Consider the following 13,788-nt stretch of genomic DNA (forward strand, 5'->3'; position numbering starts at 1 on the left):
GTCGTTGCCATAGGATCGTTCCTCGATTTAGAAAGAGAAGGCATACAACCTATAGTATTTCATAGCGACGCAATTTCTGTGTTAATTCGTCTTTGTGAGGGATCGACGGATGCAATAAAGAAGGAATAGTGCATCCGACATGAGATACTCGCCGCCCAATTGGAAATCCTTCGTTGCCATAGGATCGTTCCTCGATTTAGAAAGAGAAGGCATAGAACCTATAGTATTTCATAGTGAAGCAATTTCTGTGTTAATTCGTCATTGTGAGGGATCGACGGATGCAATAAAGAAGGAATAGTGCATCCGACATGAGATATTCGCCTCCCAATAGGAGATCCTTTCGTTGCCATAGGATCGTTCCTCGATTTAGAAAGAGAAGGCTTAGAACCTATAGTATTTCATAGCGAAGCAAGTTCTGTGTTAATTCGTCATTATGAGGGATCGACGGATGTAATATAGGAAGAATAGGGCATCCGACATGAGATACTCGCCTCCCAATAGGAGATCCTGTCGTTGCCATAGGATCGTTCCTAGATTTAGGAAGAGAAGGCATAGAACCTATAGTATTTCATAGCGACGCAATTTCTGTGTTAATTCGTCATTGTGAGGGATCGACGGATGCATTAAAGAATTAATAGTGAATCCGACATGAGATACTCGCTTCGGAATAGGAGATCCTTTCGTTGCCATAGGATCGTTCCTCGATTTAGAAAGAGAAGGCATACAAGCTATAGTATTTAATAGCGACGCAATTTCTGTGTTAATTCGTCATTGTGAGGGATCGACGGATGGAATAATGAAGGAATAGTGCATCCAACATGAGATACTCGCCTCCCAATTGGAGATCCTTCGTTGCCATAGGATCGTTCCTCGATTTAGAAAGAGAAGGCATAGAACCTATAGTATTTCATAGCGACGCAATTTCTGTGTTAATTCGTCATTGTGAGGGATCGACGGATGCATTAAAGAAGGAATCGTGAATCCGACATGAGATACTCGCCTCGGAATAGGAGATCCTTTCGTTGCCATAGGATCGTTCCTCGATTTAGAAAGAGAAGTCATAGAACCTATAGTATATCATAGCGACGCCACTTCTGTGTTAATTCGTCATTGTGAGGGATCGACGGATGCAATAAAGAAGGAATAGTGCATCCGACATGAGATTTCGGCTCCCAATAGAAGATCCTTTCGTTGCCATAGGATCGTTCCTCGATTTAGAAAGAGATGCATAGAACCTATAGTATTACATAGCGAAACAGTTTCTGTGTTAATTCGCATTGTGAGGGATCGACGGATGCAGTAAAGAAGGAATAGTGCATCCGACATGAGATATTCGCCTCCCAATAGGAGATCCTTCGTTGCCATAGTAGCGTTCCTTGATTTAGAAAAAGAAGGCATAGAACCTATTGTATTTCATAGCGACGCAATTTCTGTGTTATTTCGTCATTGTGAGGGATCGACGGATGCAATCATGAAGGAATAGTGCATCCGACATGAGATATTCGCCTCCCAATAGGCGATCCTGTCGTTGCCATAGGATCGTTCCTCGATTTAGAAAGAGAAGGCATAGAACCTATAGTATTTCATAGCGACGCAATTTCTGTGTTAATTCGTCATTGTGAGGTATCGACGGATGCAAAAAAGAAGGAATAGTGCATCCGACATGAGATACTCGCCTCCCAATAGGAGATCCTTTCGTAGCCATAGGATCGTTCCTTGATTTAAAAAGAGAAGTCATACAACCCATAGTATTTCATAGCGACGCAATTTCTGTGTTAATTCGTCATTGTGAGGGATCGACGGATGCAATAAAGAAGGAATAGTGCATCCGACATGAGATACTCGCCTCCCAATAGGAGATCCTTTCGTAGCCATAGGATCGTTCCTTGATTTAGAAAGGGAAGGCATAGGACCTATAGTATTTCATAGCGACGCAATTTCGGTGTTAATTCGTCATTGTGAGGGATCGACGGATGTAATAAAGAAGGAATAGTGCATCCGACATGAGATACTCGCCTCCCAATAGGAGATCGTGTCGTTGCCATAGGATCGTTCTCGATTTAGAAAGAGAAGGCATAGAACCTATAGTATTTCACAGCGAAGCAATTTCTGGGTTAATTCGCCACTTTGAGGGATCGACGGATGCAATCAAGAAGGAATAGTGCATCCGACAAGAGATATTCACCTCCCAATAGGAGATCCTTTCGTTGCCATAGGATCGTTCCTCGATTTAGAAAGAGAAGCATAGAACCTATAGTATCTCATAGCGAAGCAATTTCTGTGTTAATTCGTCATTGAGAGGGATCGACGGATGCAATAAAGAAGGAATAGTGCATCCGACATGAGATACTCGCCTTCCAATAGGGGATCCTGTCGTTGTCATAGGATCGTTCCTCGATTTAGAAAGAGAAGGCATATTTCATAGCGACGCAATTTCTGTGTTAATTCGTCATTGTGAGGGACCGACGGATGCAATAAAGAAGGAATAGTGCATCCGACATGAGATACTCGCCTGCCAATAGGAGATCCTGTCGTTGCCATAGGATCGTTCTCGATTTAGAAAGAGAAGGCGTAGAATCTATAGTATTTCATAGTGAAGCAATTTCTGTGTTAATTCGTCATTGTGAGGGATCGACGGATGCAATAAAGAAGGAATAGTGCATCCGACATGAGATATTCGCCTCCCAATAGGAGATCCTTTCGTTGCCATAGGATCGTTCCTAGATTTAGGAAGAGAAGGCATAGAACCTATAGTATTTCATAGCGACGCAATTTCTGTGCTAATTCGTCATTGTGAGGGATCGACGGATGCAATAAAGAAGGAATAGTGCATCCGACATGAGATATTCACCTCCCAATAGGAGATCCTTTCGTTGGCATAGGATCGTTCCTCGATTTAGAAAGAGAAGGCATAGAACCTATAGTATTTCATTGCGACGCAATTTCTGTGTTAATTCGTCATCGTGAGGGATCGACGGATGCAATAAAGAAGGAATAGTGCATCCGACATGAGATTCTCGCCTCCCAATAGGAGATCCTTTCGTTGCCATAGGATCGTTCCTCGATTTAGACAGAGAAGGCATACAACCTGTAGTATTTCATAGCGACGCAATTTCTGTGTTAATTCGTCATTGTGAGGGATCGACGGATGCAATAACGAAGGAATAGTGCATCCGACATGAGATACTCGCCGCCCAATTGGAGATCCTTCGTTGCCATACGATCGTTCCTCGGTTTAGAAAGAGAAGGCATAGAACCTATAGTATTTCATAGCGACGCAATTTCTGTGTTAATTCGTCATTGTGAGGAATCGACGGATGCAATAAAGAAGCAATAGTGCATCCGACATGAGATACTGCCCTCCCAATAGGAGATCCTGTCTTTGCCATAGGATCGTTCCTCGATTTAGATAGAGAAGGCATAGGACCCATAGTATTTCATAGCAACGCAATATCAGTGTTAATTCGTGATTGTGAGGGATCGACGGATGCAATAAAGAAGGAATAGTGCATCCGACATGAGATACTCGCCTCCCAATAGGATATCCTGTCGTTGCCATGGGATCGTTCCTCGATTTGGAAAGAGAAAACATAGAACCTATAGTATTTCATAGCGACGCAATTTCTGTGTTAATTCGTCATTCTGAGGAATCGACGGATGCAATATAAAAAGAATAGTGCATCCGACATGAGATTCTCGCCTCCCAATATGAGATCGTGTCGTTGCCATAAAATCGTTCCTCGACTTAGAAAGAGAAGGCATACAACCTATGGTATTCATAGCGACTCAATTTCTGTATTATTCGTCATTGTGAGGGACCGACGGATGCAATAAAGAAGGAATAGTGCATCCGAAATGACATACTCGCCTCCCAATAGGAGATCCATTCGTTGCCATAGGATCGTTCTCGATTTAGAAAGAGAAGGCGTAGAATCTATAGTATTTCACAGCGAAGCAATTTCTGTGTTAATTCGTCACTTTGAGGGATCGACGGATGCAATCAAGAAGGAATAGTGCATCCGACATGAGATACTCGCCGCCCAATAGGAGATCCTTTCGTTGCCATAGGATCGTTCCTCGATTTAGACAGAGAAGGCATACAACCTGTAGTATTTCATAGCGACGCAATTTCTGTGTTAATTCGTCATTGTGAGGGATCGACGGATGCAATAATGAAGGAATAGTGCATCCGACATGGGATACTCGCCGCCCAATTGGAGATCCTTTCGTTGCCATAGGATCGTTCCACGATTTAGAAAGAGAAGGCATAGAACCTATGGTATTTCATAGCGACGCAATTTCTGTGTTAATTCGTCATTGTGAGGGATCGACGGATGCATTAAAGAAGGAATAGTGAATCCGACATGAGATACTCGCTTCGGAATAGGAGATCCTTTCGTTGCCATAGGATCGTTCCTCGATTTAGAAAGAGAAGGCATAGAAGCTATAGTATTTCATAGCGACGCAATTTCTGTGTTAATTCGTCATTGTGAGGGATCGACGGATGCAATAAAGAAGCAATAGTGCGTCCGACATGAGATACTCGCCTCCCAAATGGAGATTCTTTCGTTGCCATAGGATCGTTCCTAGATTTAGGAAGAGAAGGCGTAGAACCTATAGTATTTCATAGCGACGCAATTTCTGTGTTAATTCGTCACTGTGAGGGATCGACGGATGCAATAAAGAAGGAATAGTGCATCCGACATGAGATATTCACATCCCAATAGGAGATCCTTTCGTTGCCATAGGATCGTTCCTCGATTAAGAAAGAGAAGACTTAGAACCTATAGTATTTCATAGCGAAGAAATTTCTGTGTTAATTCGTCATTGTGGGGGATCGACGGAGGCAATAAATAATGAATAGTGCATCCGACATGAGATACTCGCCTCCCAATAGGAGATCCTGTCGTTGCCATAGGATCGTTCCTCGATTTAGAAAGAGAAGGCATACAACCTATAGTATTTCATAGCGACGCAATTTCTGTGTTAATTCGTCATTGTGAGGGATCGACGGATGCAATAATGAAGGAATAGTGCATCCGACATGAGATACTCGCCGCCCAATTGGAGATCCTTCGTTGCCATAGGATCGTTCCTCGATTTAGAAAGAGAAGGCATAGAACCTATAGTATTTCATAGCGACGCAATTTCTGTGTTAATTCGTCATTGTGAGGGATCGACGGATGCATTAAAGAAGGAATAGTGAATCCGACATGAGATACTCGCCTCGGAATAGGAGATCCTTTCGTTGCCATAGGATCGTTCCACGATTTAGAAAGAGAAGGCATAGAACCTATAGTATTTCATAGCGACGCAATTTCTGTATTAATTCGTCACTGTGAGGGATCGACGGATGCAATAAAGAAGCAATAGTGCATCCGACATGAGATACTCGCCTCCCAAAAGGAGATCCTTTCGTTGCCACAGGATCGTTCCTCGATTTAGAAAAGGAAGGCATAGGACCTATAGTATTTCATAGCGACGCAATTTCTCTGTTAATTCGTCATTGTTAGGGATCGAAGGATGCAATAAAGAACGTATAGTGCATCCGACATGAGATACTCGCCTTACAATAGGAGATCGTGTCGTTGCCATAGGATCGTTCTCGGTTTAGAAAGAGAAGTCATAGACCCTATAGTATTTCACAGCGAAGCAATTTCTGTGTTAATTCGTCACTTTGAGGAATCGACGGATGTAATCAAGAAGGAATAGTGCATTCGACAAGAGATATTCCCCTTCCAATAGCAGATCCTTTCGTTGCCATAGGATCGTTCCTCGATTTAGAAAGAGAAGGATAGAACCTATAGTATTTCATAGCGAAGCAATTTCTGTGTTAATTCGTCATTGAGAGGGATCAACGTATGCAATAAAGAAGGAATAGTGCATCCGACATGAGATACTCGCCGCCCAATAGGGGATCCTGTCGTTGTCATATGATCGTTCCTCTATTTTGAAGGAGAAGGCATATTTCATAGCGACGCAATTTCTGTGTTAATTCGTCATTGTGAGGGATCGACGGATGCAATAAAGAAGTAATATTGCATCCGACATGAGATACTCGCCTCCCAATAGGAGATCCTGTCGTTGCCAAAGGGCCATTCCTCGATTTAGAAAGAGAAGGCATAGAACCTATAGTATTTCATAGTGAAGCAATTTCTGTGTTAATTCGTCACTTTGTGGGATCGACGGATGCAATCAAGAAGGAATAGTGCATCCGACAAGAGATATTCGCCTCCCAATAGGAGATCCTTTCGTTGCCATAGGATCGTTCCTCGATTTAGAAAGAGATGGCATAGAACCTATAGTATCTCATAGCGACGAAATTTCTGTGTTAATTCGGCATTGTGAGGGATCGACGGATGCAATAAAGAAGGAATAGTGCATCCGACATGAGATACTCGCCTCCCAATAGGAGATCCATCGTAGCCAAAGGATCGTTCCTCGATTTAAAAAGAGAAGGCATAGCACCTATAGTATTTCATAGTGAAGCAATTTCAGTGTTAATTCGTCATTGTGAGGGATCGACGGATGCAATAAAGAAGGAATAGTGCATCCGACATGAGATATTCGCCTCCCAATAGGAGATCCTTTCGTTGCCATAGGATCGTCCCTCGATTTAGAAAGAGAAGGAATAGAACATATAGTATTTCATAGCGAAGCAATTTCTGTGTTAATTCGTCATTGTGAGGGATCGACGGATGCAATAAAGAAGGAATAGTGCATCCGACATGAGATATTTCCCTCCCAATAGGAGATCCTGTCGTTGCCATAGGATCGTTCCTCGATTTAGAAAGAGAAGGCATATAACCCATAGTATTTCACAGCGAAGCAATTTCTGTGTTAATTCGTCACTTTGAGGGATCGGCGGATGCAATCAAGAAGGAATAGTGCATCCGACATGAAATATTCGCCTCCCAATAGGTGATCCTTTCGTTGCCATAGGAAAGTTCCTCGATTTAGAAAGAGAAGGCATAGAACCTATAGTATTTCATAGCGACACAATTTCTGTGTTAATTCGTCATTGTGAGGGATCGACGGATGCAATAAAGAAGGAATAGTGCATCCGACATGAGATACTCGCCTCCCAATAGGAGATCCTGTCGTTGCCAAAGGATCGTTCCTCGATTTAGAAAGAAAAGGCATAGAACCTATAGTATTTCATAGTGAAGCAATTTCTGTGTTAATTCGTCATTGTGAGGGATCGACGGATGCAATAAAGAAGGAATAGTGCATCCGACATGAGATATTCGCCTCCAATAGGAAATCCTTTCGTTGCCATAGGATCGTTCCTCGATTTAGAAAGAGAAGGCTTAGAACCTATAGTATTTCATAGCGAAGCAAGTTCTGTGTTAATTCGTCATTATGAGGGATCGACGGATGCAAAAAAGAAGGAATAGTGCTTCCGACATGAGATACTCGCCTCCCAATTGGAGATCCTGTCGTTGCCATAGGATCGTTCCTAGATTTAGGAAGAGAAGTCATAGAACCTATAGTATTTCATAGCGACGCAATTTCTGTGTTAATTCGTCATTGTGAGGGATCGACGGATGCAATAAAGAAGGAATAGTGCATCCGACATGAGATATTAAACTCCCAATAGGAGATCATTTCGTTGCCATAGGATCGTTCCTCGATTTAGAAAGAGAAGGCATAGAACCTATAGTATTTCATAGCGAAGCAATTTCTGTGTTAATTCGTCATTGTGAGGGATCGACGGATGCAATAAAGAAGGAATAGTGCATCCGACATGAGATACTCGCCTTACAATAGGAGATCCTGTCGTTGCCATAGGATCGTTCCTCGATTTAGAAAGAGCAGGCATAGAACCCGTACCATTTCATAGCGACGCAATTTCTGTGTTAATTCGTCATCGTGAGGGATCGACGGATGCAATAAAGAAGGAATAGTGCATCCGACATGAGATACTCGCCTCCTAATATTAGATCCTTTCGTTGTCATAGGATCGTTACTCGATTAAGAAAGAGAAGACTTAGAACCTATAGTATTTCATAGCGAAGCAATTTCTGTGTTAATTCGTCATTGTGAGGGATCGACGGTGCAATAAATAATGAATAGTGCATCCGACATGAGATACTCGCCTCCCAATAGGAGATCCTGTCGTTGCCATAGGATCGTTCCTCGATTTAGAAAGAGAAGGCGTACAACCTGTAGTGTTTCATAGCGACGCAATTTCTGTGTTAATTCGTCATTGTGAGGGATCGACGGATGCAATGAAGAAGGAATAGTGCATTCGACATGAGATACTCGCCTCCCAATAAGAGATCCTTTCGTTGCCATAGGATCGTTCCTAGATTTAGGAAGAGAAGCATAGAACCTATAGTATTTCATAGCGACGCAATTTATGTGTTAATTCGACATTGTGTGGGATCGACGGATGCAATAAAGAAGGAATAGTGCATCCGACATGAGATATTCACCTCCCAATAGGGGATCGTGTAGTTGCCATAGGATCGTTTCTCGATTTAGAAAGAGAAGGCATAGGACCTATAGTATTTCAAAGCGACGCAATTTCTGTGTTAATTCGTCATTGTGAGGGACCGACGGATGCAATAAAGAAGGATTAGTGCATCCGACTTTAGATACTCGCCTCCCAATAGGAGATCCTTTCGTTGCCATAGGATCGTTCCTCGATTTAGAAAGAGAAGTCATAGAACCTATAGCATTTCATAGCGACGCAATTTCTGTGTTAATTCGTCATCGTGAGGGATCGACGGATGCAATAAAGAAGGAATAGTGCATCCGACATGAGATACTCGCCTCCCAATAGGAGATCCTTTCGTTGCCATAGGATCGTTCCTCGATTAAGAAAGAGAAGACTTAGAACCTATAGTATATCATAGCGAAGCAATTTCTGTGTTAATTCGTCATTGTGAGGGATCGACGGATGCAATAAATAATGAATAGTGCATCCGACATGAGATACTCGCCTCCCAATAGGAGATCCTGTCGTTGCCATAGGATCGTTCCTCGATTTAGAAAGAGAAGGCATACAACCTGTAGTATTTCATAGCGACGCAATTTCTGTGTTAATTCGTCATTGTGAGGGATCGACGGATGCAATAATGAAGGAATAGTGCATCCGACATGAGATACTCGCCACCCAATTGGAGATCCTTCGTTGCCATAGGATCGTTCCTCGATTTAGAAAGAGAAGGCATAGAACCTATAATATTTCATAGCGACGCAATTTCTGTGTTAATTCGTTATTGTGAGGGATCGACGGATGCATTAAAGAAGGAATAGTGAATTCGACATGAGATACTCGCTTCGGAATAGGAGATCCTTTGTTGCCATAGGGTCGTTCCTCGATTTAGAAAGAGTAGGCATAGGACCCATAGTATTTCATAGTGAAGCAATTTCTGTGTTAATTCGTCGTTGTGAGGGATCGACGGATGCAATAAAGAAGGAATAGTGCATCCGACATGAGATACTCGCCTTACAATAGGAGATCGTGTCGTTGCCATAGGATCGTTATCGATTTAGAAAGAGAAGGCATAGAACCTATAGTATTTCACAGCGAAGCAATTTCTGTGTTAATTCGTCACTTTGAGGGATCGACGGATGCAATCAAGAATGAATAGTGCATCCGACAAGAGATATTCGCCTCCCAATAGGAGATCATTTCGTTGCCATAGGATCGTTCCTCGATTTAGAAAGAGAAGGCATACAACCTATAGTATTTCATAGCGACGCAATTTCTGTGTTAATTCGTCATTGTGAGGGATCGACGGATGCAATAATGAAGGAATAGTGCATCCGACATGAGATACTCGCCTCCCAATTGGAGATCCTTCGTTGCCATTCGATCGTTCCTCGATTTAGAAACAGTTGGCATAGAACCTATAGTATTTCATAGCGACGCAATTTCTGTGTTAATTCGTCATTGTGAGGGATCGACGGATGCAATAAATAATGAATAGTGCATCCGACATGAGATACTCGCCTCCCAATAGGAGATCCTGTCGTTGAAATAGGATCGTTCCTCGATTTAGGAAGAGAAGGCATACAACCTATAGTATTTCATAGCGACGCAATTTCTGTGTTAATTCGTCATTGTGAGGGATCGACGGATGCAATAAATAATGAATAGTGCATCCGACTTGAGATACTCGCCTCCCAATAGAAGATCCTGTCGTTGCCATTGGTTCGTTCCTCGATTAAAAAAGAGAATTCATGAAACCTACAGTATTTCATAGCGACGCAATTTCTGTGTTAATTCGTCATTGTGAGGGATTGACGGACGCAATAAAGAAGGAATAGTGCATCCGACATGAGATACTCGCCTCACAATAGAAGATCCTGTCGTTGCCATAGGATCGTTCCACGATTTAGAAAGAGAAGGCCTAGAAGCTAAAGTATTTCATAGCGAAGCAATTTCTGTTTTAATTCGTCATTGTGAGGGATCGACGGATGCAATAAAGAAGCAATAGTGCATCCGACATGAGATACTCGCTTCGGAATAGGAGATCCTTTCGTTGTCATAGGATCGTTCCTCGATTTAGAAAGAGAAGGCATAGAAGCTATAGTATTTCATAGCGACGCAATTTCTGTGTTAATTCGTCATTGTGAGGGATCGACGGATGCAATAAAGAAGCAATAGTGCATCCGACATGAGATACTTCCCTCCCAAAGGAGATCCTGCCGTTGCCATAGGATCGTTCCTCGATTTAGAAAGAGAAGGCATAGGACCCATAGTATTTCATAGCAACGCAATTTCTCTGTTAATTCGTCATTGTGAGGGTTCGACGGATGTAATAAGAAGGAATAGTGCATCCGACATGAGATACTCGCCTCCCAATAGCAGATCCTGTCGTTGCCATAGCATCGTTCCTTGATTTGGAAAGAGAAAACATAGAACCTTTAGTATTTCATAGCGACGCAATTTCTGTGTTAATTCGTCATTGTGAGGGATCGACGGATGCAATCAAGAAGGAATAGTGCATCCGACATGAGATAGTCGCCTCCCAATAGGAGATCCTGCCGTTGACATAGGATCGTTCCTCGATTTAGGAAGAGAAGGCATAGAACCTGTAGTATTGCATAGCGAAGCAATTTCTGTGTTAATTCGTCATTGTGAGGGATCGACGGATGCAATACAGAAGGAATAGTGCATCCGACATAAGATATTCGCCTCCCAATAGTAGATCCTGTCTTTGCCATAGGATCGTTCCTCGATTTTGAAAGAGAAGGCATAGGACCCATAGTATTTCATTGCGATGCAATTTCTGTAACAATTCGTCATTGTGAGGGATCGACGGATGCAATAAATAATGAATAGTGCATCCGACATGAGATACTCGCCTCCCAATAGGAGATCCTGTCGTTGCCATAGGATCGTTCCTCGATTTAGAAAGAGAAAGCGTACAACCTGTAGTGTTTCATAGCGACGCAAATTCTGTGTTAATTCGTCATTGTGAGGGATCGACGGATGCAATGAAGAAGGAATAGTGCATCCGACATGAGATATTCACCTCCCAATAGGGGATCGTGTAGTTGGCATAGGATCGTCTCTCGATTTAGAAAGAGAAGGCATAGGACCTATAGTATTTCAAAGCGACGCAATTTCTGTGTTAATTCGTCATTGTGAGGGACCGACGGATGCAATAAAGAAGGATTAGTGCATCCGACTTGAGATACTCGCCTCCCAATAGGAGATCCTGTCGTTGCCATAGGTTCGTTCTCGATTTAGAAAGAGAAGGCATAGAACCTATAGTATTTCACAGCGAAGCAATTTCTGTGTTAATTCGTCACTTTGAGGGATCGACGGATGCAATCAAGAAGGAATAGTGCATCCAACAAGAGATATTCGCTTCCCAATAGGAGATCCTTTCGTTGCCATAGGATCGTTCCTCGATTTAGAAAGAGAAGGTATAGAACCTATAGCATTTCATAGCGACGCAATTTCTGTGTTAATTCGTCATCGTGAGGGATCGACGGATGCAATAAAGAAGGAATAGTGCATCCGACATGAGATACTCGCCTCCCAATAGGACATCCTTTCGTTGCCATAGGATCGTTCCTCGATTAAGAAAGAGATGACTTAGAACCTATAGTATTTCATAGCGAAGAAATTTCTGAGTTAATTCGTCATTGTGAGAGATCGACGGATGCAGTAAATAATGAATAGTGCATCCGACATGAGATACTCGCCTCCCAATAGGAGATCCTGTCGTTGCCATAGGATCGTTCCTCGATTTAGAAAGAGAAGGCATACAACCTGTAGTATTTCATAGCGACGCAATTTCTGTGTTAATTCGTCATTGTGAGGGATCGACGGATGCAATAAAGAAGCAATAGTGCATCCGACATGAGATACTTCCCTCCCAATTGGAGATCCTGTCGTTGCCATAGGATCGTTCCTCGATTTAGAAAGAGAAGGCATAGGACCCATAGTATTTCATAGCGACGCAATTTCTGTGTTAATTCGTCATTGTGAGGGTTCGACGGATGCAATATAGAAGGAATTGTGCATCCGACATGAGATACTCGCCTCCCAATAGGAGATCCTTTCGTTGCCATAGGATCGTTCCTCGATTTAGAAAGAGAAGGCATAGGACCTATAGTATTTCATAGCGACGCAATTTCTGTGTTAATTCGTCATTGTGAGGGATCGACGGATGCAATAAATAATGAATAGTGCATCCGACTTGAGATACTCGCCTCCCAATAGAAGATCCTGTCGTTGCCATTGGTTCGTTCCTCGATTAAAAAAGAGAATTCATGAAACCTACAGTATTTCATAGCGACGCAATTTCTGTGTTAATTCGTCATTGTGAGGGATTGACGGACGCAATAAAGAAGGAATAGTGCATCCGACATGAGATACTCGCCTCACAATAGAAGATCCTGTCGTTGCCATAGGATCGTTCCACGATTTAGAAAGAGAAGGCCTAGAAGCTAAAGTATTTCATAGCGAAGCAATTTCTGTTTTAATTCGTCATTGTGAGGGATCGACGGATGCAATAAAGAAGCAATAGTGCATCCGACATGAGATACTCGCTTCGGAATAGGAGATCCTTTCGTTGTCATAGGATCGTTCCTCGATTTAGAAAGAGAAGGCATAGAAGCTATAGTATTTCATAGCGACGCAATTTCTGTGTTAATTCGTCATTGTGAGGGATCGACGGATGCAATAAAGAAGCAATAGTGCATCCGACATGAGATACTTCCCTCCCAAAGGAGATCCTGTCGTTGCCATAGGATCGTTCCTCGATTTAGAAAGAGAAGGCATAGGACCCATAGTATTTCATAGCAACGCAATTTCTCTGTTAATTCGTCATTGTGAGGGTTCGACGGATGTAATAAGAAGGAATAGTGCATCCGACATGAGATACTCGCCTCCCAATAGCAGATCCTGTCGTTGCCATAGCATCGTTCCTTGATTTGGAAAGAGAAAACATAGAACCTTTAGTATTTCATAGCGACGCAATTTCTGTGTTAATTCGTCATTGTGAGGGTTCGACGGATGCAATCAAGAAGGAATAGTGCATCCGACATGAGATAGTCGCCTCCCAATAGGAGATCCTGCCGTTGACATAGGATCGTTCCTCGATTTAGGAAGAGAAGGCATAGAACCTGTAGTATTGCATAGCGAAGCAATTTCTGTGTTAATTCGTCATTGTGAGGGATCGACGGATGCAATAAAGAAGGAATAGTGCATCCGACATAAGATATTCGCCTCCCAATAGTAGATCCTGTCTTTGCCATAGGATCGTTCCTCGATTTTGAAAGAGAAGGCATAGGACCCATAGTATTTCATTGCGATGC

The sequence above is a fragment of the Schistocerca cancellata genome, chromosome 7 (assembly GCF_023864275.1).
Source record: "Schistocerca cancellata isolate TAMUIC-IGC-003103 chromosome 7, iqSchCanc2.1, whole genome shotgun sequence".
In the NCBI taxonomy this organism is placed as follows: domain Eukaryota; kingdom Metazoa; phylum Arthropoda; class Insecta; order Orthoptera; family Acrididae; genus Schistocerca; species Schistocerca cancellata.